At 46.1% G+C, this 26,384-nt stretch overlaps 1 protein-coding gene across 2 annotated transcripts in view; it reads right to left on the reverse strand.

Moving 5' to 3' along the window:
- The window catches only part of LOC310882955 (actin-1-like), a gene marked incomplete at its 3' end in the record, with an annotated part of 131,630 nt that overhangs the window by 82,968 nt on the left and 22,278 nt on the right, over positions 1–26,384 (reverse strand). For both annotated transcript variants that reach the window (XR_014573242.1, XM_083802473.1), the window contains exons 2-5: positions 14,057–14,132; positions 2,858–2,902; positions 1,653–1,732; positions 618–693 (exon numbers count right to left, since the gene is read on the reverse strand). The remainder of the gene's footprint in view (positions 1–617; positions 694–1,652; positions 1,733–2,857; positions 2,903–14,056; positions 14,133–26,384) is intronic.

The following is a 26,384-nucleotide window of genomic DNA, read 5'->3' on the forward strand; positions in this document are numbered from 1 at the left end:
CATTGGCTAAGGCTAAAGAAATGCCTGGGTACCTTCCCCTAAAGAAACAGGGCTTTATGAATAGTTTCTAAATCTGGGTCTAACAGGATCTCTGAGATGTGGAATGCTGTGCTTCTCCAGGACACCGAGTGATGGTTCCTATCACTCAGCCACACCTGGGAATATTCACTGGTCAGTGCTTGGCAGATGTGGGAATAATATTTTGTACATTGGGTGATTATCAATTACCTGGTTTAAATTGGTTTCTGTAATAAAAAATAATAATCTAAAGATGTGAAAAACTTGTTAAAAAAATTGGAAGTGTTATAATATGACAATGAGAATAGAGAAAACTTTGTGCACTTTAGAGGAGAGTGAGTAACCTCCATTTCAGCTTTGATCTGTAACTGTTTACTGTATCTCCTTCTTTCATATCTGTATTTAACGAGGCCCAGCCCGTGTATTTGGGTCTTGCCACACTCACTCACTGAATCACACCTCAGTTCAGCAGTGCACCTAAACACAGGCTTCTTTCTAAAAGTTTAACCTGCAGATGTCAAGGTTTTGCTTGTGGATATTTCCTGGCTAGAACAGTGGAAAGTCTCCCAGTAAAAATTTGTTAGTTGTGTATTACTTACGTATTCCTCCAGAGAAGGATAGATGCTCCAACACAGCAAGGTTCTCTGTATACGAGAAACACCGAGCGTGTGTGCACTTCAGAAAGACACGGGGAAAGATTATCAGGCAGCTTATTTCAACAGCAACAACAGCAGTCATTTAATGCACAAATAATTATTCCAGAATAAGTATCTTTTTTTCCCCCTGTGCTAAGGTATAACTTTTATTTAGCTGACATTATCTCCAAGGTTCCTTAGCAGCCCAGGACACAGCGAAGTAATACAGCGCAGTCTGGATGTTGTTATGTATTTATTAAGTTGTATCAGGGCCCATTTAGTAGCAGCTCTGCAGTTTATCAAGTAAATATCGAATGCCAAATACAAAAGAGAAGAAAATAGCAACATAAAAAATTTATCTTTGGGGGAGGAGAGGGAGAAAGAGAGAGAGAATGGTGCTGATAATGTGATTGTGCCTTCAGCAAAAGTGGCTAATATCCTTTTGCAAGGGGTGCGGTGTAAAAATATTCCAGAGCTGGGGGAGGAGAAGCGAGGAGAAGGGAGCCTAGCTGTTGTTTGTTTGTTTTAAAGTGTATTCTGGTTGCAGGCTAGGTCAGCGGGTGGCCAGACTGAGAAAATGAGTCCCCCGGGCTGTAATAATTGTAACTGTCAGGGAAAAAAAGTCAAGGTCTTAGATAGCAGTGGTCTGCTCTGACTTCTGACCATGGAGAAATATATATGAAAACTATTGCCTGGGGCACTATGGGAAGAAACCAAGAGGTTTTAACTCCTGGTGGCTTGTGTTTATGAATTGGAAAACTCATTTTGCACCTTGGTGGTTTGTATCTTTCTGATTATTTTCATTTGCAGTATAAATGAAGCTGAAGATACTCCTTTTCCTTACACCCAAATCTGTGATGCAATGAACACCTATTACTAGACTGGCTTTGCATTTCTGAGTCCCAAACAGCATGGAGACTTATAACCGATCTTTTAACAGTGGATATTCACAAGCAGAGTCTGAATCTGATTACCTCTCGCGGTGCGCTCATTACTTACCAGAGCAGTCCGTAGTTGCCTCCAATTGATTATTCCAGAATTACACACGGGTAACTCCACTGACTTCACCAGAAATATTCCTAATACAAAAGTAATGCAAGAGAGAGATAAGAGGTTGAAAAAGATAAACCATCAAGATTAAACCATGCAAACAGAAGAGGAAAAAAAAAAACATTTTTTTTTTAAATTATGCAGCTATGGACTAGCTAGTGAAATTGGTCAGGCTTTGCATGAATTGCCAATCTGCCCCTTTATTTAAGGAAGTGTTGGAACTTTAATGAAAAGTCTGCTAACAAACCTGAGCCCAAAAGGATGCATTTGGGTTGCTTGCTACACACAGGTCAGGCTGGGGGTCTGGGGGCAGTGCTCATCTCACTTTGCGTCTTTGTACCCTAAACCAAAGGGAGGGGACACAACGATGGCAACACAGACATGCTGGTGAGAAAAGCTGTTGGGCATTCAGCAGGTGTATGCACAGGGTAGGATCTTTGCCTGCACATCTCACTGTTCCTGAATGTGTTTCTTATACACCATAAAGGAGAAACAACTCTTCAAAGTGGCTAAGACTGCAGAAGCAACCATATTTGCCACTTAAGCATCCCAGTAGGTAAGAACGTAGCCCAGACACTTTCCTTTTCTTGCCAGGGGTCACTGAGCACAAGAACAGGCTGGAAAGCAATACTGTGATACAGCACGTTGTGAGATCGTGGACATTGCTTCCATTTCCGTGGGTTGACAATAAAGCATCTGAACTGTTTTGCAAAATTCAGTGCTGTCAGATCATCTGTGCTACAGCTTCCAGTGTGTCCCTTTGTCTTTGGCTGAGGAATGTACCCTGCTGCTGACAAGATTCCTCATCAAAATCCATGTCCATCTTCAAAATGCTCTGACTTCAATTAAATGTTATTTTTCACTGTAAATTGCTTTGTTTGAATACCACAGATACCCTTCTAATATGAATTAATTAGTAAATATAATTTAATATGAATTATTAAGCAGAATTGAAAATATTTATATACATAGCAAGACCCAAACAAACCGTACGAACACCAAACAGCAATTATTCCCAGTCTGATCGTGACAGCAGCATCTAAGGTGGTGCTGGTAAAAGAGGATAACTCTTGCTGGGAAGTGATTTACTTGTTGAAAGTCACCGTAACAGCAAGCTGGATAACTTTTATGGGCCCCATCTGTACTTTACTCACCTTCCTTACAGCCTGCCTGTGTCTTGTGAGGGAAGCACGGCGTGCCTAATGGAGAAAGAGAGGGCAGTAAATGTTAGTGGGAAGGGATAAGCCCGGCAGAGCAGACAGGCACCGTGTGAGGGAGGAATACAACGACGGCACTCGTGTCTTTCAGGGTTACACAAATCGCTCCCCTGCTCTGTCTCCCAGTAGCCCCAAATCTCAGTAATTCACGTTTCATTGCATTTTACAGATAGGCAGCAGAAATAAGAGAGGTGGCTTGCCAAAAGGAGGACGCGAATTTCAGACCATCTTTAAGGTTCCTCTTCCTCTGGGACAAGGCAGCGCTGGGGAGAGCGTGGCAGAGGCTCCAAGTCCTGCAGGAAACGCCAGCTCCTCTGCCCGACCAGGACAGGAGCCCTGACACTTTCACCCTCTTGCCCTGCACTAAACCTAGGTATGTTATGCTTGGGAAAAGTGGAGTTTCCAGAACAGCATCCAGTCTCAACTGAACGATTTCAGGCACAGAAAACTTACTGCTTCCCTTTGATAGCTGCTCCAGCAGCTAAGGACATTTAGCATTGAGAATAACGTACCCTGTTGAGATTTGTCTCCCCACCGGTGGTCTTACCGTGCTTTTTGCCTGCTAATGGGAGGACTTTTTCAGGACTTCGGCTTCCCTAACTGTGAAGACCCTTGTATGTGGGAACCTTACTGCAACTGGATATTCATTCGGGCAATAAATATTGGTTTATACGCGCCCATCCCAAGTCCTGGAGTGAGCAATGTGGTTACTGAAGCAAAATGCACTGGGGCAACTGGAACACCTGCACCACCTCCAGCTGCCTGCTTTGAGGACAGGAGCAGGACGCAGGAGTGGAAATCTCAGCTCCGGAGGGACTTTTGCCATTCTGAGCCTTGCTGACGAGCTCACCCTGAAGCCACCCCAGGACCAGGGTGCTGGCTGCCCTCGCTGCTCCACGTGCGGGAGGCAGAGCGGGGTGCAGCCGTGCACGGGGCCAGCTCGTGCTCAGCACCGCGCTGCAGCCGGGGGCTCGCAGCTGCCCTATCCCTGGCTCGCTGATGCGGCTTGTGCCCGGACAAGCGAATGATTGTTCAAGCCGTTTGCTATTTTAAGGTGAAGGTGGTACACGCGGAAGATCTCAATGTCACTACAAAGCAGGGAGGGAGGCCGCGAGGAGGAGGAAGGCAGGAACCTTCACAACTAATGTCAATTTTCTGCATCAAATATTTTGATAATTAAACAAAGCTGATCAAGAGAGGAAAACAGCATGTCTCCAGAGCTCCGGAAGCAGAGGCCCATTAAATAGAAGAGTCAGAAAGTGCCAGAGGCGGCAGCCTCAGATTAATGGCACTCCAGTAATAGATTTTCCCAGGCACAGTCACAGAGGAGACAACCACTGTGTAGGCAGAGCAGCGACGAGGCCGTTAAAGCCACAGTAACATTAAATCACCTGGTACCACGGGGCGAGGGGATGGATGGGAGAGCATCGGCTGCGGAGGGTGTAAAGCTCAAACTGCTTTCAGGCAACGGGACTGCATCCCAGTGGTCATTTACAGCAGGGAAAGCAGGCGGCTCAGATGTAGGACGTGGACAAACACAGGCAGGCTCTGGCTCCAGAAGGGTGGTGAGCTGAGCACAAGTATCTCTGCCCACAATGAAGGAACAGGCACTAAACACCCTCGTGTTTGGCTTTGCTGAGACTGGCCATGTTTCGGTTCAGTTGACCTTCTTTTCTTTATCAAGTGCTGGTTTTCTCGCTAATGGTTCCCCGTTGGCTTTCAGGGTGTTAAAGCACCATTCTGAATTTGCTTAAATGCAGCTAAACTTCGGGGAGGGAAAGGGAAGGAAGGCAACAGGGTGGGAAAGCAGCCCTGTTTTATTATCAGGTCAGTTTTATCTCGGCAGTGCTTGAACTGATCCTCCTTGAAATGGCCATCTTGTCTAAATCATTTCTATCCACTTTTATAATACAATAACAACAGAAACAAGGACTTCTTCCAAGCCAGGCTGGCATGGATTAGAGTCCACCGCGAGAGAGCTTCGCTCCCAGCTGGGCTGTATGGAAACCAGATGAAGTGGCTGAAAATCGGAAACAACTTTTTAGACGTTCTTGAATCCTGATACGATCACATCACAGGGATGGGTTAAATTTATGATCTTATCTAGGATTCTTGTTTGTAATCAATCCCAGACCTACTGGCTATCGCTCACTACAAGCTTACCATTTCCCTGTGCTAACAAGGAAAAGTTGGGGCATCAAACTATGGGGGAGTGAAGCCAAACGATGATATTAGCAGATAGGATCAGAACTGGAATGCGACACAACGAAAGAAAAAAAAAGGGCACCCAAAACAAAAGAAAAATGATAGCAGCCTGCAGCCTGTAAATTTCAGCCTTTGTCCCTTTTGGCCTATGCTGCACACACAAACTATGGTGTGTGCAGGAAAAAAAAAAAAAAACAGTTTCCAGGCAGATTTTGGGATAAAAGCTAAGAAAACAGAAATTAAAATGGAATACCATGAGATCAAAGTACAGCACGGAATACCGTTGCTATCTTTAGTCATGCATATGCAGTGGGGTATGCACCGAAATGCACCGATTTCCTCGTTTTCCCCCTCTGAGGTTACAGTAATCTCAGCATACAGGGCTACTTACTTTGCTGGATTGCCTACCACATTTATCAAGGCAAACCTGAACCTTTTGCAGGTGGCTTGGACAGCAGATGGCAAAGAGGATCTGTCAAGCAGATTTGACCCTGCTAGCTCTCTTTGCCTACTTGAATGTAATTAAAGAGAACGGCAAAGCAGGGATGGAGCACAAGGCACCAGGGTCTACCCAAATCTAGACCACGTTAAGAAGTTTTCATGATTCCAGCTCCAACATATGAATGGGGAAACTGCAAATCTTTGTGCATGATATTTCTTTGTGTCAACTTTCATTTTGATTGAATTGGAGGACTGTTTTCATGGCAGAGAACTTTTCTTCCCTATTACTACTCCATTTTCTATGCTGATCACTGCTGAACAAGGTACTACGGAGCACTGGGTCTCTTAAGTACTTACCCAGAGCAGATTAAACATGCACTGCTTTGGGGTCTCCCTCATTGTCAGCTGGGACAAAGACAGATGGCAACTTGGACAATATTTCAGTCTGATTATGTCATTAAAACCTGTTTGAATATGACCATTCAGCTGCTAGGAATGGCAGGGCACCAGGAGTGAATACCCAAGTGCAAATGCATTATTTCACCTGTTTTCCTTTCTCAAGTTTCCAGGTCGCTGGAGCACTTTGCACCCCTTTTCCTAGGGATCCTGGCACCTTTGGCACATTCTGGTACTCTCTGTGATGAGCTGAACAGAGGCAGGCTTAAAAGCCAGATACCCCTCACAGGTTGAATGTTGAAGTGTATCCCCTACAACAGTTGTCTGGTAATAAGTAGACACAGTACATTTCCCTACCAGGTGACTTTTTAGCTGCAAAAAAGCATCTAAGACAATATAGAAGGCACAAGGAACATCCCTGCTCAGCACCCTAACAGCCCTGCAGACAGCAAGGAGCTTCCAAACCCACACTGAATTGCTTTCTTCTCATCTTTGCATAGCCCAGCTCTGAGACTAACAGTGTGACAAATCTGCTAATGTTTCAACAGGCAAGTCTTAATTTTGTGCGTACCCTTCAGTCATTTTCCATATGGAACTGGAAATGCTTTTTCACAAACAGTCTGTTGATATTTTCAACGTAGGCATAAAAGATTGTCCAAAATGAAAAGGTTTCAACCAAGGCGTTCAGATTGCTTCAAAAATTAGAATTCTCGGGCAATCCCTGTGTGTTGTGGAAAAAGTAAACAACATTATACCTGTTGTAGAAATGGAATAGAGAGGTTCAGAGCAAAGGAGATTTACCAGCTTGCCTAAGCAAGTAGGAAAGGAACCTAGGAATCCCAAGCTCCAAGCCCAGTCCCAAGGGGGCTTTCTCATAGATACTAGAGCATATTCAGATTTGAGTTTGGGCCACGAGCTCACAATCAACCCTACGCAAGCAGCAGCCTGCAGTATAATTAGTCCCCCAAAGCAAACATAACTGTAAGAGGGAAATAGCTAGGGCCAGGCTCTTTTATTGTGTATAAATCAGATCTATAAATCAAGAGTGACTCATCTGAAGTTAGTGGTGTTGCTGTGCGTTAGAACGAATGGATCAGAATCTGGTCCACACGTTTCACACATTTCTGGGAATCAGCATTTGTAACTGTATCAGTAGCCTGGAATGTCTCCTAATTGGCACCAAATGTGAAACAGCTCATTACCTGGGCAAGGCAAATAGCTCGAGAGAGATGTCAGAAACTGAACGCAAAGTACGAGTAGGAACATAAAGAGCAAGCAAGTTCCACACACAGATAGGAACTGAGGTGTAACAAGCATTAAATAATAGCTATAAAATTTTATGCATGTACATGAATTACAATATTATTTCATCCAAACTGATGCTCACGGTAACGGCGCGTGTTGTTTTCTCCTCTCTGTGATATAAAAATGACTCATAAAATTAGTAATGTAACAGTATTTGTGCTGTACAAATATCTTGCAAATTTGTCCTGGTGTATATTGGTGACACAGAGATTTACGCGCACGTGGAATCTTTTGAACCTACTTGACAGCAAATGGCTTACAAACCAGCTGTGGAAATATTGTGTTACCCATGAGCTTAGTAACCAATACAGGTGTGCACTTTGGGGCCGATGTCCCTCGTGCCACCCAATAAAAGATTTAGGTTGAGATCCGTAAAGGAACTTGAGGGGAAGGACACCCACAACACATGGCAAGCCCAGCGTCAGGCAGCCAGGTTGTTTGTTAATCTTCAAAAAAGAAAGTGCTCGAGGATCCCAATGTTTATTCAAGCAAATAAAGTTAATAAATCCTGTTAAAATGTTACTAAGGGCTTTGCTGCTCCGTTTGAGATTCATACCCTCAAGTCTGAACGCTGACTGGGGAAAGGAAGTACTATTAACTAATGCAGGAAATAAATCCTGCTTTGTCTGCCACAAATGTGGCTCCTTGACATTCCTGAGAACAACCCCCCGTACGTTGAATGACGCCCTAACAACGAGGCGAGCAGAGATGTTCGCTTTCCACTGTCAGGGCGCTTGGACCCGGCCTGCAGGGAGGCATTAAATGGTACAGGTGCCCGTCCCCAGCTCCCCTTCTGAGTGAACCTGCTCCCCGGAGGCGTGTGAGAAGCACATCCCAAAGCTGATTCCACACATCCATCACCTGCCCTTAGCCTGGCGATCAAACCCTCCTCCCTGGGCACCTGGGCTCCCTCCGGACACCACCTTCGCCCTGCTCCGTGCTCTCCGAACTGAAGGCGAGGGGCACCCTCACTGCGATCACTGCTCACAAGGTGACAGCCAGGACCAAAAACCTTCCCACCGCACAATCCCAGCTCCTTGGGGCCAGGGGAGCCTCCTCTGCTGGGAGGTAACCACTTCGCCTTGCGCTCCACAGCAATCCTCCGGATGCACAAGCGTGTGCCCTTCCTCCTGCCTAACACCTTTGCGACTGCCTCAGATTTACACAGCTTTTTCATGCCTTTTGGAGCCTCTGTCCCTGCATCAATGGAAGGGGCCTGCAGGTCCCTGCTGGGGTGCACAGGTCTGCCCATCTCCGGCCTCAACATCACCGAGCCGCTGCCCTCTCGGGAGGAGACCTGCCGGCAGCTCCAGCGCTTTAGCTCAGCCCTCCCTGTCCCCAGCTTGGCACCCACAACCCAAAGCTGCTGGGAATGAGCTCTGAAAGCCTGACTTTGTATCCTTCCCTATGACTTAGGCCTCCTGAGCATTTGTAGCCTTACAAACTGAGGCACGAGGAGGCGAATGCTCCTCTTCCCCCAAAAAGAGCAGAGCGAGGGCTCTTGGGACCCCGAATCACGGTGCCCAGTGTGGAGGTTCCTCTCCTGAAAGCATCCAGGGGGAGGCCAGTGCCTGGGAGGGAGGCGCTGGGGTGAACGAGCAGCGCCCGTCCTGAACCACCACGGACAGAGGGAGGCGAGTGCTCGGGGTCAGCTTTGGAGATGGGGCAGCTCCGCTCAAGGGGAAAAGCACTCTGCCAACTGGCCCTCAAATTTAATTTGCTCTTTAAAAAAAATCCCCGCGTTGGCATTTTAGGCAGGACCTTCGTGATTTACAACACGGAGTGACATTTCAAAAAAAGATAATGTGGGTAATGAATTATTTGCTGATCCAAACTAACAATTGGACATACCTACTTTTCATGGATTTAATCTTTGCCGAGGCGTTAGCTAGCAAGCATGAAATATCACTTTTCGGAGGCATTCTGTTGCATTTATGCAGTGTACAATTACATTAGGCAGCTTTATGACACATTGACTCGGTCGAGTGTGATGCAATGTAATACAACCAAAGTAATACGAGCTTTTAAATGCAACATGATGGCAAAAATCCATCTCAGATCTGATCTTTGTTTCATTTCAGATGCCAACTGTCATAATTCACGGAGAGTCAAATCCTTCTGGTTTTACTCACGTGAGCTGCTCTATCAGAGCAGTGGGTTGTGCCCGGACCAGCGAGGAAGCAGCATTTGATCAAACAGGGGTGAGAGCGTGTGAGCAAACCTAGCACGCATCCTTTAAGCTGGAACCCAGAGAGCCCTGCATCAGCTGCAGGTCCTTTTGAAGCAAAGACACATGAGGAGTCAAAACTGGCAGAATAGAGCACAGTATCTCGGAACTGTGTTTCACGAGCCAGGAGTTTGCTCCACTGAGAGTCTTTTGCTCGCACAGAGGAGGCAGTGGTGAACACACTGGCGCTTGCAAGGAGCCTAGCTGGCATCCCCTCATCTACTGCTGCACAAGGGGCTCGTACGAGAAGATTTTATCCAATCCTGACAACAAGTAACACATGATAATACGTTTCAGTGATTTCCTACGAGCACTGCCCCGTACTTGAATGGGAATGGTCACAGCAAACACAGATCCCGGGGTAGGATGTGAGCTTGTTCCTTTCTCCTGTCTCTCTGTGCTTGTTTTTCCCCACGTGAGGTATTTCAGCTCTGCTCCTGCACGACCGGACCACGCTGTCAGGACCGGACAGTAGACAGAAATGTGTCCGTTTCAATTTTGATTCTGATCCTGGGATATTTCTAACTCTCTCCATATCCTTGATAGATAATGGTTTAATAAGTGATCTGTTTTTTATTTAAAGGGTCGGTAGTAAAACCCAGATCACATTTCTCACTTGGTGGGTTAAAAAACCGCTTACGCTCATTTCTGCAATGTAAAACGACACTATATCAAATCAAACATTTCCAGATGTGGCCAGCTTGTGGATGGAAGTGCAAGAGGAGCGAGCGTTTATAGACAAGAGGTTTCCCAGGTTTTTTTAATAGGACTGGAACCCCACCTACTGGCAAAGACTGTTATAGTGATGTCAGGACAAGAACCCATACAGGGCTCATTCCCTGCCTGGAAACTCCACGCCTTCAGCGGGGCTCCTAACCCTGTGGTCTGAGATCCGTGCAGGCTGAGCTCCGCTGAAGCCACTATGGGCACCTCGGTGCTCAGCACTTGTAAAATCAAAAATGTCAAATTGCACTGAAAGGCACAAGGAAAGGCACAAAAATTGCTTAAGAGCTGACTTGTGCTTCCAGTTCATATGGTACTTTAGAAAGTTTCAGCTTTAGAAAAGTAATTTTGGCCTTTATTTTGATACTTGAGAACAAATCAGCCCTACACAGCCCTTACTTAGACAAGGGTCCCACAAGTTCGAAGTATCACACTCAGGTAACGCACAGTGATGAAATAACGTTCCACTATGTTAGGCCACTGATGGAAGATGAAAAATTAAGAGAGTAACAACTTAAACAGGATGGAAAAATATAGTTCCAAATACCCACACCTGAATTAGACTACCTTGAAAGTAGTTCTTATACTTCAGTTAGAGTTTACTAGAAAAAAAATCCCATCACTTCCTGTATTCCAGCTTTCCCTTAAAAACAAAAATAAAGAATACCATTTTAGAGACCATTTATACAACTTAAGTCTTGCTGAAGTAGTTCAATCTGCTGTCGGAGGGAAAATTCTCTTCTGCTTCTCAAAATTACCGCCTCCTCTACGGCTTACATCCTTGGTATGGGCTTAGGTCTTGAAATAAACTTGAGTTCCTTAATGCTAGCCCTTCAATCCCCATTGCAAAACAAGAAAAAAAAAATGAAAAAAAAAGCAAGCTATGCAGTGGGACTAGCTCCCTGCCACTTCTTTCTTACCCGTTATGTAGCAGAGAATCCAGGTCAACGTCTACCACGGCAATGACATAGAAGGAAAAAGTCCAGATGCTGCCTGACGAAGAGGGGAGATTGGGCTATTTGTAGTATCTGGCATATGCACCAGGCATGTCCAAATATGCAGAGAAAACAAAAATCTCTATCTTGGACCAAACTGCTAAGAAAAAAATAAATAAAAAAGGTTTCCAGGATGTGAGTCAGAAAGTCCTGGAAGGGTTTGCCTTGACAAACTAATGATAACGGAAGGATAAGTTCAAGCATCGAGCGAGCTGGTGAGATAAGGCTGAGGTAGACACATATGCTTCCTGTCTACGAGAAAGGAAACAAGACGTGCAAACTGAGACCGAGCGTGCTAGCTTCTTCCTCTGGAGATGGAGGAATCGCTCCTAAAAAGCTGCATTTCCAGCACTCCTGGGCACTGGCATGGAATGGCAAACACAGCACGGGTTACACCTGGCCACAAGGAAGACTCAGCGTACCTGCTGCTGCAGGGACGTGGCCAGCAAGGGTTGCAAGCCCTCCCCTGCCCTCCCCTCGGCCACCTCCTGGGAGCCCCAGCAGCTGCGCTGAGCTCCTACCCAGGGGTTTTCAAATAAAAAAGTTTGCTTGTGCTGCTATCTTCTGTGATCAAAGAATTGAAACAGCTGCATGTCTCAGCTCGCTGGCAGTAAAACCTGCAGTTGATCGGCTTTGTCCTAACCCCACAGCTACAGGGAAAGTGCAACCGCAGACGTAAAGAGAAGAGGGCGAACACCCAAGCTGCGTGTAGCCACACTCTGCATCCTCCTAACCTGCAGTCTCTTAAGTGCCACTTACTCAATTAATCCAAACTCTTCTACTTTAATAGCAGAGCTGTAGCACATTTAAACAGCTTAGAAACTCTGCCCGACAAGCCGCGCTCCCTATCTTATTCATCAGCTGCAGGACTGACCGTGCATTAACTAAGAAAGCACATGGTTTGATTAACACTTCCCCTGCCATTAATTTCTGCTGAATTTCTGCTAGGGCTGAAATTTCTCAGCTTTTTTTAGTAGGGTGGATCTCATCTCAGTAGGGACTGTCTTTTGGATCAGCTCCTAGAACATCCCTGCAGCAGCTATAGTAACTATTTTTATAGGCAAGTTTTATTAGGAAAGTATTTTAAATGGCCTTTGAATGCAATTTAGCAGCTGGAAATAAGGCAGCGTGCCAGCAGCATGTGATCAGACAATCTGTGCAGCACCAACAAGTGCTACCAGAGATCACTGGTGCTCCACAGGCTGTGCACGAACCCCCCCGACAGAATACACTGGGGACATCCAGCGGGCCAGGGGGTGCCCCGGCACTGCAAACGCCTGAGAGGCCGAGCTCTGCTATTCCTGGATCACTTGCTAGAAACGAGCCTATTTTCAGAGACCTCAATGGCACGTTTGGAGCTAAAGGAGGTGCGGAAATGGCGGGTTTTATTACACAGTGACTGTCAGCTCATCATAAATATACGTGAGGACATACGTAGTACAGCTTGCACTCCTGTGACCGCCAGTGAGTGTGTAAAAGGAGCATGAAGTAGACGTTTTAGGGCCGGTTCTGAACAAATGATCTAGCATATAAAACTAGTAGCCCAAGCACACTGGGCCCAAAATATTCATCTTCTGCCTCATGCCCAAATGAGACAGGAAGAGATCCATTTCCTTCTCCATTTTGACCAGGGCTAAGCTTGATTTCGAACAAAGGCCTTTTTATCCTCACCACCCTTCAAACAGCCCTCTGCACAGGACTCTCTGTCGTCAGACCAAAGGAGCCCTCTCTTTCCAAATGCTTTTCATGCTTTCTGTACAGCGAACATCTCCCCCAGGAACTAACACAGCCCTCTGCAGGGATCCTTTCTGTAGGCACCGAGAGCCTGGTGGAAGGACCGGGGACCTCTTCTGGGAACGAGGGAGCCGAGATGCTCTGAGGTGCTGCAGGCGGGCTCCAGCCCTGCAGCACGGGAGAAGCAACTCTGTGTGGGGAAAATGAGCTCCACCATCTGAGGACCTGAGGGAGATGCCTCCACCAGATGCTTTGAAAACCCCCAGAAGATAAAGCTGCCCATAGGCAAAGGGCTGTCACAAGCTCCTCACACCACAGCGGTTACTGTTTCTTACGGGATGCAGAGGTCTCCTGCTCCCACTGGAGCACAGCACACAGCGCTTGGTAACACAGAGCTGGATTTTGGAAAGTGCTGAACACACACCAGGCCCTGTTGCCGAGGCCAGACTCTTCCGAGTGGCCAAGGCAAGTAACTAGATTGGCATCGCTGGGATCAATCAGATGTCTAAGCAAGTAAAAACAAAGCTTGATATAGCTGAGGACCCAATGCTGATCTCAAGCCCCACTGGTGCAGGCACATGCGGAGTTACTGTGGCTTAAACTCATGCAGATGAGAGTGGAAACTGGCCTCCAGTACAAGTGCACGCTGAGGGAAAAGACAGCTTTCCTTTTAGACATGACTCCAATTGTACAGTCTGAGATTCAATTAAGTTTTGCTTTCCTGACATCTCCTTCCAAATACAGGCTCGGTCTTTGTGCGAGGCATTTTTAAAAATAAAATAAAACAAAATCATACGTTTGGCAGGACCTGGGCATTCCTGCTACTAAATTGTTCTGTACTTCATGCAAAATTTCAGTGTATTAAAGAGAAGGGGGGGGTAGCCTCTTTGACCAGTGTCCAACTGTTTAGAACTGTTAAATATGAGTTTTTGCCCATGTTTACATGTGGAATGGAACACAGCCATTCAACCACAAAATGTTCCCAAAGCAAACATCCAAAACCTGGTTGCTGGCTAGGTACGCTGACAGAATCGCCTGAAACCAGTCATTCACAGAATGCCAAAACAACAGATTACCGTTGGTAAAAAATACACAAGATTATTTTCTTACCTCCTGGGAAGAGGCCACTGCGAGTGACAGGAAACAGCGACTGGCAAAACAGAATGTAGGCTCAGGGCTTTTTCATCTGGAGGGAGAAAAAAAGATTGGTGTTAGTTCAGATCTGCAGAAACGCATGCCATTAACACAATAAAGCCAGCACATGTTGCCAATAGCATGTATGGGCAGCCTGAATTAGAGTAGACGTATTCTGCTAAGTCAAGACTCGCTACATGATGTAGAAATAAAGAAACAGAGGTAAAGGCAGAGACAAAGCGACTAAAGCAGGACACGACAGCTCCATGTTACCCACAGATGGGTTTCCTTGACCCATGTTAGCCAACCATTTGGTGTTTCTGAAGGCTGGGAAGTGCCACCTGAGCTTCCCAAGGAGAAGGAGCCTGGGACTTGGGTCCTTTTGCCAACCCTTGGATTGGGTCTCACAATTGTAATGCCTTTTTTCCCCCTTTTTTTCCCCCCTTTTTCTCTTTTTCCTTGCCACGTTCCATCCCTTGCCCTGCTTCTTTCACATCTCCGAGCAAGACTCACCAACAAATAAAAACGTTTCACCATAATGTTTTCTTTTCTCCTTCATGTTAACACCTCCCCACGAGCTGAGTGATCCCCGCACGCAGCGGATTCCTGTTATTATTCTGCCTGTGCATCGACACCTTGTTGTAGGAGCCGCGTTGATGGATTGCAGGTGCCCCTCACTATGAAACTGGCCAACAACCCACTCACAAATTTTCTCTGCTTGTTAATATTAAAATCATATGGCCAATACCCTCCTAAATTGGTTCAGGCTTGAGGTACTGCTGATTCATAGTAGGAACAGGGTTGCAACAGGCTTTCTGCAGGCCCCACTATTTATGGTAAACACTGCACGTTGTTGAAATAACAAACTTTTGAGATAAACCTATTTTGGCAAAGAAAACATTAAAGTGCCACCACCGTCTCTGCTTCAGAGCATTAAAATAAGCTGCATCACAGCTGCATGTCTGCAGCAAACTGAACTCTCCGATCCGAGAGCACGGGGAGCAGAAGCTTTGCAAGGCAAAGACCAGGTGAGGATCTCAAGATTCACTGCTTACCAACCCTGGAAGGGAGCACGAGAATAATCACTGGTGCTCCTCCGTTAACCAAGCAGAAGAGAGAGGGGAGCTCTTGAAACTCTCCGAAAACTTTGGGCTGAGTTTTTAGGTGGATTGGCTGGAGCGAGAGCGAAGCTGGTTTTCACCTTCCCGCACAATTTATTTCAATCCGCAGCGTTTGTTCGCAAGTCCCAGTGCGGTCTCTTGGGAGTTCAGCCACCATCAAAATAAAATCAGAGCTCCTTAAAAGCTTTCAAACATAACACATTATCCCAAATATTTATGATGTGCATGCACTACTTTCATACTTTGTTGTCTGGAAAATATTTTAACAGGTGGATTGGCAATGATGCCTAATGGTGATTGAACCCGTAACTTCACTGGTATGTCAAGAGATAAGCACCAAGCTGTGTTTCGTTTGCCGGCGGGGACACAGAGGCCCGGAGTTGTTACAGAAACTAATGCTCCTGCCAGAGAACCAGGCAGGAAACACGGACACTGCCTGGTGCCAGAGCCTTCAGCCAGACCAGAGGAATTTGCCTATTTTTTTGCCAACTCCTCTGATGGAACAGAAAAACAAAGTAGCATGAAACATGTCCCTCTGTGCCGGCACGGTCCTGGCCTAGCAAGGATCCTTTGCTAGCCAAGGCTGCTTCTTTCCTTCCAAAAGGTGACCACCCGATTTTGTAATCACTAAAATGCATGGCTTAATTATACAGACCGATTAGCAGGTTCTCAGATAGTCCAGCGGTGCTCAGATGATGCAGTGACAAGGGTGTTAAAGAGACCATACAGAACGAGAGCATTTTTCTCTCGTTTGCACTGCAGAGGCGAGCAAAGCAGCTGGGCTGCCATCAATCACCCCATCTCCTTCGGAAGTTCAGCGCGTGAGTTAAACTGCGCCTTGTCAGAAAGCTTGAGATTGAAAGGTTAGGCTGCAAACAGAAATGCTGGAAACCCCATTGTTCTCTGGCACTAACAACTCACCTGAGCAAAGGTCTAGGCAAATACCCTACAGAACAGAATGCAGCCAGCCAGGGCGCACCATTTATGATCTGTTAGGTGTCTCCTTCAGGACACATTCAGACCCGGCTTCAGAGAGCTATTTGAACTCTAGAGGCCAGACAGAAAAGCAAAGGGAGAATTTGAGGAGGCAAGCAGATACAGAACCGTTATCAGAACAAATCAGCTGAATGCTGAGCGCTGCTAACAATGTGGTAAAACAAATGTACGCATCTTCCAGGGGGATTTTCCCAGAATAATTGCATGCTCTCGCCTAGTGTTGCTTGGGAAGGCCACCCCAGAAGTTGATGGTTTAAGGTAGTTGAAGTGGGATTAGCCTTCATGAAAGACTCAGGAATACTTCTTCTCAGTGAAAGTTTACAATAATATTTTAAAGACTCTCAACCAACACCCATGCTTAAGCTTTGAAAACAGATAATGCATTTTTAATGGGATTGCACATCTGACAAGGAATTTGACTAATTCCTCTGATAGCAGACAGCTTCCTCCCCATAATTCATCTCAAAAGGATCAAAAATCAAAACACTCCCTACCATCTTTGGAATGGCTCCCCTGCCCCCAGCCGCCTGGAAAGGATCAGATCAATTCCAGCAACTCAATGGCAAGAGAACAGAGCAGCAGATACCTGACCTCCCCGCAGCCCGCTCCACCAAACAAGGGCTCGAGTAAGGAAGGACGGGCAAAAGTCTCCAGGAGAAGGGCCAGCTGGGCTGCTGACACTGAGCCCATTGTTTCCCAGCCGTAGCGGGCAGCCCGTGCTGGAGCTGTTTGAGTGTTAAGTGCAGCCACCAAAGTCTTCAAAGTCACCCGAGTCAGACCATTTCTTTGCTCCGGTGCACTAACAGTTGTGAAACGCTGGGAGATGACTGAATCTGAGGTGTTGCAGAAGGAGAAGCATGAGGATTTTCATTAGCTTCTTTATTATTTGCCCTAACGAGGATTTCCTGCTCATAATCATATGTTTGCCATGCATTAAAGCCCTTCTCCAAGGGAGGAGACATGTTGGTACTCTCCAGAATCTCACGGCTGTGCCTTTAAAGCTACCCCCAGCATAATCCCTTGTAGATGATCCACAGCACAAAACCTAGCAAGGTCTGTCAAGGCATTTTTAGCATTTGTTCTGTTAAAAAAACAAGAAAAAAACCCTGAGGTATTAGGGTGCACTAATCTTTAGAAAGGTTAATTTATTCATAGAGATTTTGACAGAGATGTATGGCTAGGCTAGAGTCCCAGGCACTTCTTCCCAAGGGGAACTGCGAGTGCAGAGGCGGCTTTCCTGACACAAGAAGAGAGAGGCGTCAGAAACGGGCCCGAGCGGCATTAACTTGGGGGCTCCCGTGCATTTAGAGCACTTCTCCTTCCTGCAACCAGCCACCAAGGCAACTTGGGCTGCCTGATGATAAAACCGGAGGGAGCCCACTCGTCCTGGACACCGCGGTCCCAGGGGAACTGCAGACGGCGAGAGCACCATGTTCTCCTGCAAAACAATAGGTAACGAAGCTCCTTCCTCTTTTACAGCAGGTGCCTCCTCTGGAAGTAAATCGAGAGCACGCTGCAAAGCTTTTCAGTGTGTAGGCTGATGCTAGCATGGGATGGACAGCACGTGATGCTGCCTGGATGACAGACAGCGTGTCTTTCAAGTCCGTCTGTTCAGGCAGACCATGCTTCTGCTGGGTTTCGTGGACCGGTATTTTGGATTTCTAGACAACGTCTTGGATACTCGTTCCCAGCCAAACGTTGAGCCTAGATGTATTTCTCTGGATATTCTGGGATATCTTTTTAAACATACCAGAAGATAAATCTGTGGATGCTCCAACAAGAGATATCCTGTGAAATAAATTGCATCCTTGAAATAAAACGTTAGAAAAAGAGGAGGGTAATTTTATGATATCTGATCATGCCCTATTTTTTTCCACTGGGAACAGAGTTTGATCCATAACTGCACAAAGATCACTTCCAGATTAAAATTGTTTTTATTTCTCTTCTACTTAAGCAGGGAGGATGTAGAAGAAGCCAGCCAAACCTCTAGTCTCTGCAGAGGCCTCTGGGACCTTGAACTGTCAGGACACTGCAGGAAGCCAGCCTGATAACTGATTTGGTTGCTTCTTTTTTAATTTGCTTGGAGTCTGTGCAATTAAAACTAAAGTTTCCACCGGCTGTAGAAGGATAGAGCTAATTTGTGACTGCCCTCTAGTTTCAGCAGCAATTCCTCAATGTCAGGAATACCTGCACTCTTTCTTGCAAGCTCTTGACCAAGAAAGAAACTTAATCCCGCTGATAGCTGGATGAACCAGGCAAGAACGCAGCCAGCAGGTCCAGGCAAGTGATCCTTGCCCTGTATTGCTCCTGCACCTGGGGCACCGCGTCCACTCTGGGGCCACCTGGTAGAGGAAAGCCATCGGCAGGGAGCAGCGAGTCCAGCCCCGGGCCACCAAGCTGGTCAGGACAGAAGCACATCTTACAGCGAGACCCTGCAAGGGGCGACTCTGTTCAGCCCAGAGAAGAGAAAGAAAAGGGGGAACCTCTCTGCCGATTGCTGCTGCCTGATAAACACAGAGAAGACGGGGCCGGGTTCTTCTTGGAGGTGCATGGCAGTAGGATGGGGGCAACAGACACAAGCTGGAAGATGGAAATCTCCAAACAGACCCGAGGAAATCTCTGCAATGGGTTGCCCAGAGGAGTTCTGGAGCCCGCGTCCTTGGAGGTGTTTGAGACACAACTTGATATAACCCTGAGCAACCTGATCTAACTACGGCAGGTTGGACCAGATGAGCTGCAGAGATCCATTCCGATGGTTATTCTGTAATTCCGTCATTTCTTTCAGTGGATGTCCGGGTACGAGTCTCTGACGTGCTGGAGCCACCCTACAAGAAATACCCCCCCGTCGGGAGCTCCGTGTTTTCCCCTGCCACTTCTCCCTGCGCAGGGGGCACGTTTAGTTTTGCACTCTAGTTTTTCCTCCAGTATCTTATTCCCAGCCATAACATCTCAAAACACCTCCCCCAGCGCTAAATCAGAACCGGCTCGTCCTCAGCCAGCCTCCTTTGGTCTCCCCGTGTTCACCCGCACCTCGGCACCGCAGTGGACGGGGGACCCGCTCCGCGGGCTGAGCCAAAAGCAACAAGGTTCTGCTGACCAGAGCTAGTTAACTGCTAGTTTAGATTATTAACCTCTTGTCCTTAATGAGAGTCCTGAGGCCGCTTAAGCCACAAGACCAAATTTCTCCTAACCGCAAACGTGGAATCCTCATTAATATGAATCCGAGACACTTTCCCGGGAAGAAATAATTTGCAGAGTGTAGGATCTACCCAGAAGCAAACGATGCTGGATTTAGGAGCACGTTTGAAACTCCTGCAGGTCGGTTTAATTTATCCCCAAGGAGAGGGAGGAAGGTCTGGATTGAGAAATGGATTTTTACTTTTAATTGCCAGGTGTCACCAGACCTTAAAAATAAAGTTTTCTGATGGTTTCCCCGACACCCCCAAATACTTATAATTATTTTCTGGGGAATTTTACTTGAAAAATGATCTATTTCTAACTGAATTTAAGCCCGTGTTATGCAAACAGTAAACCAGCTTGTTTGAAAGTAATCTTTACCCAAGGGCTAGCAGAGAAATAAAAATAAATACCGTATGAGAGGTTTTTACAAAACCACAGACACCACCAGGTTTTCCAGGTCTGAAGGACGAAAATCTCATTCTGCTAACTGCCTTTTATATTTTTGTAAGTTAATTTTTTTAAGATGTGTTACAACTGATACAGGGATCGAGTTACCCCACAATCAGCACCTGCCACCTCTGCCGTGGCACGCAGCAGTGTCCAGCGGCACGCAGCAAACTAGCTGAGGACAGGAAGCTAAATATACTGCATTAATCTGAAACTAAGGAAGGTCAGGGCTTGGCAGCATGTGAGTACTCATTTTCAACTCAATTGTTGATCTCACCACTACTCAAAGCAAAGCTGGCATCCCAGGGTTTCCACACGAGTGACCAAGGGCCCTCCGTTTACGCCGGATCCGAAAGGTGCTGAAACCAGAAGACTACGGGGAGGTGGGGGCATTTCCCCAAAAGTGCCACACGAAGGATCTCAACCTTGGGCCGCCGAGATAACACCCCGTGGGAAACCGTGCCCCGGGAACCCGCAGCCTCCGACAGGAACAACCCACCAGAACTGATGTCCTGGAAAGCATCACAGTGTAACGCATTATCCCCTGGTGTCTCAGCTACTGTGCTGGCAAAAGCTTGTCGTAACGACAGTCACCTACCCCCCCGCGCACACTGGTTTGCATTACAGCAAACACGGCCCAGCAGAAAGCCAATTTCTCTCGGCCGCAATTGGGGCTGGACTAATTCCAAGCAGTCACTATCTAACAATCTCCTTCCAGGAGTTCCCACTCACTTCTCCTGTATCAATCTATTTTTATGTTGGTATCTTGTTTTAATCTTTTCTTTCACGTGGATGTGAGTGCAATACCAAGAGCAGATGTGGCTCATTTCTGTGTATAGCAAGGCTCAGTCATAATAAATTTAAAGAGCTTTCTCAGGTATGTTTGTTTGGCTTCTACAACCGGCAGACAATGTTTTTCATTAGATTTATTTCTGGCAGGTTTCATTGAAACTGGAAGGATCAGCTGGGTAGTTTTTCCCCCTCTCTCTAATTTAACATCCATTTTGCAGTTTTAGTAGCAAAGATATTTGTCAGATATTCAACGGCTCATGTGAAAATTTACCTTTTCTGTAAGAAGTGTTTTTTCGACCAAAATAAACATGTTAATTTTGATTTGTAAAGTAATGATTTCACTCCTGCTCGGCTTGAGGGTGTGATGGAGCTCCCCAACGTGCAGGGATACTGCATTTCTGCCAGCTCTACCCACAGGGTCCCTTCTCAGACACAGCAGAGGTGCGCTGCCAGCCCCAGGCTGAGCCAAGGAAGGCTCAGGGGCAGGACGTGCTCCTGCCATCCGCACCGTACCTGCTCCGTGCACAGGCAGAAGATGTTTTCTGCAGTCTGCCGATGCGGAGCATTCCACCAGCATGAAATCCACTTCAAACCACACATCGTGCGGCAGCGAACTTAAACAAGAGCTCACCGCACAATGGCGAGCAATAATGGACTACACAGGTCTCATTCCTGATGGTCATCGCTAGCTCAAGTGACAAATAAATTCCACAGGCTCCCACCTCTTCCTGAAATACAAGAGCTTGCAGGGATCAGCATGGATCAAGACAAGCCATCGAGTACTGCCAAAGCATCTCAGCAATGGGAGCTGCTCAGCTTTCCCCCGCCTCTGCGGACCCCAAAGCATTGTCACACTTGTCAGCCAGCTATCTCCTTCGAACCGCTGTGGGACTTTTAAATGTTGTGCTGCAATTGTCGTTCTAGCATAAGCTGACTTTTTAGAGTGGAAATATGTAAGACTTTCCCTGCTTTATTGGATATTGGTATTCATACCTTCGTTTGAAATAAGTAGGTTTTCACTTAAAAATGAAAAAATTCCCCCCGTGCAGTCCAGAAACTGAGTGTAGTTTAAAAGCCAAACAATCACAAGCACGGCGCAAAGCCCCTTCCGACTGTTCAGATACTAAAAGGCCCAAAGACTGAACTTTTACAGCATCTTTTGCTGCATTTTAACCCTCTCTTGCTGCTGTATCTGACCAGTTACATCAGGAACTGACTGTCTCCTATTGCCTCTTAAACAATTCACCTTTACAAGTACCAAACAGCCACAGCTTACTCTACCTGCGCATGTGCAGATATCTGCTAAAGCATTCCATTTTGTGTAGAAGACGTGTACATTTCCAAAAGTCAAAAAAAAAAAATATATATATATATATCAACATTAAACCTTCAAAGAAATTGCATCAGAGAAAGACAAAAGACACAGCTTACTGCGATACGCTCCGCAATTTTACACCTGGCTGGCAGTGCTACCACCTCCTGCCAGAGACCGGCAGGTAGGGGTGGCCACTACCCAGAGGGGGTCACAGCCTCCCCGAGCACACTTATTGCAGCCTGACTCCCAGCCCCAACAAGGGCCTTCATGGCCCCGATACCTCCTTCTGACCTTTTTTTCTTCTCTGGATAGCGTAGGCAATAATGCTGGAAGCTCACTTTGGTGCACGCATCTGAATAACATTTCTGATAGCTTTATGATTTTTGCTAGGTTTTCCTTTTTCCTTTTTTTTTTTTGACATTTTACACAGGACAGATGTTGTCACCAAGGCTGCTCTTGTAAACAAGATATGGAGATGGTCTGGATTGGGTTACCTTGGTAAAATAGTTTAAAATAAATAAAAGGATGGTTGGTCTCTCTCGGATGAATTAGCTTGATTGGAACTGTCAGGTTAAAAAGGTCTAAATAAACAGAGTTGTGCATCTACCCTTAATGGAGTTAAGGGCCCAGGACAAGTAGTAAAGATACACAGAATGAAAGCCTAGATGATGGAATTCATCCCTGCGCAGACACGGCTGATATGCATGTAAGCATCTCTTAAATCCCAGTCTAAAGAGGGCCTTGGATTTACAGAGACTACAGGTTTAGTTCGTAACACCCACTGAATGCTCCAAGGCTTTCCTGATTCTTTTTTTCCTGCTAACAAATAATTTCACCCAAAAACATGAGTCAAGGATGTCTAGAGATGAGAGAGAGCATCGCTGCTGCCTACAACTTCAGAGCTCCTTGCCCAGGTAAAGATGGCATGTTGCTCCATGAAAATCCCTGAAAACAGAGGTTATTACACACCTCTGTGATCCCACAGGATCACATACACGCCAGTCTATTTACAGCGGTGTTGCTTAGGCTCTTCTTTGCACTTCTCTGCCATAAAGAATGCTTCCCTGGCTGCTCTAAAGTGCCGAGCAGGGCTTTATATTGCGACACGTCCTGCCACGGGGGTGTATGAACACCACTGAGGGATGATTCAACCTGGAAAAAACAACCAGGTGATGTTGTATAGTCATGGCAGGATGAAAGATGTCCAAGTGTAGACGTTTACAACATTTCAGAAGGAAATGCAAAATTCAACAGGGTATTATCCTCCGGTTCCCTATCAGTGCCTTTAAAAGCCTCCCAGTAACTCTGTTACTCTGGTGCAATAGCAAAGCTCTGATAATTAAAGTCTGACTCTTTACAGCAGGACCTTATTTTACATTTGCCACTTTGAGCTGTTCTGACATAAATTTTCATCTAAAACCATCATCTAAACATCATTTTAAAAGGCCACCTCTGGTTTTGTTCCACTTGCTTGTACACAAATAAAGTTAAAGAAAAGTATATTGTTTTGCCTTGCTAAACGTCGCCTACAAAATGCACGGTCAAAAACAACTGGGAGGTTTAAATTCCAAGTTATTAGAAATTACTGGATACTGCGCCTCCCTCCCAGTTAACAGCTATGAATAAGCACAGAAACAGAGGTACCTACACAAAGAATTTGGCCCATAGCAAACATATATTATTGTAAAGTTGTCCAGAAAATAGATGCTGTTCAGACCAGAAATTACCTTAAATGACTGTTGAGTTGACTGGGTTACAATATTTTAAGGATCATAAAAATAAATATAGTTGTCCAAACAGTGAGATGCAGTGTATTGCCAAGTAAAACACCGCCGCATGAAGGGGTGCTTACCCTGCGTAGCACTGGGCTGCCTGTAAACTACAAGCACCGGGATGAAGTGACTCTTTGTTCGGTCTGTGTGTTTAAAAATTGACGAGTGCTCCGTGGTATCAATCATGCCTGTCAGACAGCACAAGTGCAGATCTGTTACACTTAAAGGGTTGTCAAACGAGACATGATTTAATTTGTCATTTTTTTCTCTCTCTCTCTTAGTGCAGCATGCACGTGCTCTTCATTACTCTTCATCATCAGGGAAAATGAATACATTTTTTGTATAATTTTTTTTTTTCTCCGGGAGGGTGGAGGGATGGTTGTTTACCAATGACCCAGCACTTGTGAAGAGATCATAAGCAGCTGTTCCCTGCATGCCCTCACGATCGGAGAATTTAAGTGAAGCCGTGGGAGGAGCAGGACAGGAGCAGGGCTTTTTGGTCCAGGTTTTCAATAGACAAAGGCCTCTGCAAAGAGACTGCCCGAACAGCGTCCTTGTTGCATTCTCTTTCTTCACTTAATTCTCCTCTTCATTAAACTGTCTAGAAGAAATTTCAACTGGGTATCTTCACGTTATGCTTTCGGGAGCACAACAGGCAGGGAGTTTTGCCTACTTTGGGACTGCAAATTGAATTCAAAGACTTTTGGATTTCTGTAACTCTGTGAGCAGGGTTTATTTTATTCTTGGGAGAAGATTTACCTGTTGTCGTAATCCAGGAAGAAGCAAGGCAGATAAACGAAATATCAGAGTGCTGCGGAAAAGGATTAACTCTTTTGTTTCCCAGTTAGCATTGCTTCATGTTTTCCCATATAAGATAAAGAAAAAATCGTAAAGGAGAAGAGAAATAACATAAAGAGAAATATATTACAAACGGAGGAAGAAATATTAGCTATTGATAGGCACATTTTTCACATACAGTGGGAAACCTGAAGTCCTACCCCCAAGAGAGTTTCAGGTATCTGTGAGCACAGTTGTGCTTTTCCCTTCAAAGACGAACCTAAACTAACAAAATGTCCTTAACTCTGGGCAGAATTCCAGACACATTCTGGACCAGGCAAATCCCCAGCTCTCAGGGGGAGCTGATGGCCCAGCACTGTCCAAGGATGCCATGGTTTGGCCTACTGCATAATAATGCTTTCACAGTAAAAACCTTTATTTTACCCAAAGTTGAGCACCTTCTAAAAAGCACTGGCTAGAAACAAGGCTGTGTGGTGCTCGTCTTCCAGACACTTTTCACAGATAGCTGCTTCCCCTTTCTACAGGTGGAAAACCAGAACATCTTCAGAAGTGAATGCTACAGCTTACCTGTCAAATCTGTAAAATGGACTAAAACTGGAACAGCACCTGGATCCCTGAGCTCGCCACTACCCTGCTCCTCTTTCAGGTGATGCTGTGAGAAAATCGTGCAAGTTTTCACTTGTTATAAAATGGTAATTTCATGCCAGGTGAGCGCATCATGGTGATGACCCATTATTACTGCAGAAGTTATTCTTAACCTTAAAAACGAATTTGGTTTCATCAGAGCCAAAAAGCAAGGGACAGGACCTCATTGCTATCAGCACCATTCGTATGCAGAACAACAGGAAAAATAACTCTTCCCCCAAAACGCTGCCAAACAGAGTAAAGCTTCCAATGAGACGAACACCCCGATCCTTGGTCACAAGCCATCGCCCTATCTGCTAAGTTTGGGACTGCGGGGGTTCAGGCAAGATCCAGCTGCATCCTTCAATTAACATTTCATTCAACGCAAGAAGCTGGATAGAGAAGTCCAAACCTGTGCCTTTTTGCTTGCAACGACACCTCTCTTCCGCGGCGTTAAACAATGCCTGCCTTCTGCAAACGTGTTTCTCGTGCAGCCGGATCCGGGCCAGCACAAAGCAGCTGTCACGAGAAACTCCTTCCAAGCACAACGACAGCCCTGTCTCACGTGAAGGAGTCTAAACTGAAGTCCTACTTATTCCAGCATTTCCTATGGAAAGATTTTACAGGTCCCCACTGAAAATGAGCCTGAGTTAAGCACAGTGCTAACCTGGCAAACCTCCGCTGTGTTCCAGCATGGTGTATCAGCGAGGCCGTTTTCCAAAATGCCTCTAACATATGAACCTAGCGATGCAGCGCTGGAAATTAGAAAGTTCCAACTGTCGACAAGTTTCTTCACGTTTTCTCTGGCGATCCTCAGGCAGCACCTAGGTCCGCCAGGCAGCAGCTGCCCCCAGGGCAGGGGACAGGAATTTATTGGTAAGCGAAACATCACCGAGCCATAGAGGACTAAACCCAAATACAAGGGCAAATCGCTCGGCTGTAGGTCTAACTTTGGCCTGAACAACACCCATCCCAAGCATCCCACCCGCAGGAAACCAGACATAGGACTCCCATACCCGCGGGGCGAACAGAGCGCTACGGAGCTGGTAGGCCTCGAGCAGCCAACAGCAGCAGGAGGGGACCGAGGGACAGCAGGCCTCAAGTACGTGCTCAGTGGCTTTTCTGAACTGCGTCCCAGATCCTGCTTTACCTATTAATGTGAATAGCCCTATTCAATTCAATCGGACTGCTCATGGGAATACGGATAGAAAATTTTGGCTCTGCTTTGGTAAACTAAATTTCAAGAACAGTCTGAGTAT

This window comes from Anser anser (assembly GCF_964211835.1).
Source record: "Anser anser genome assembly, chromosome: 17".
Taxonomy (NCBI): domain Eukaryota; kingdom Metazoa; phylum Chordata; class Aves; order Anseriformes; family Anatidae; genus Anser; species Anser anser.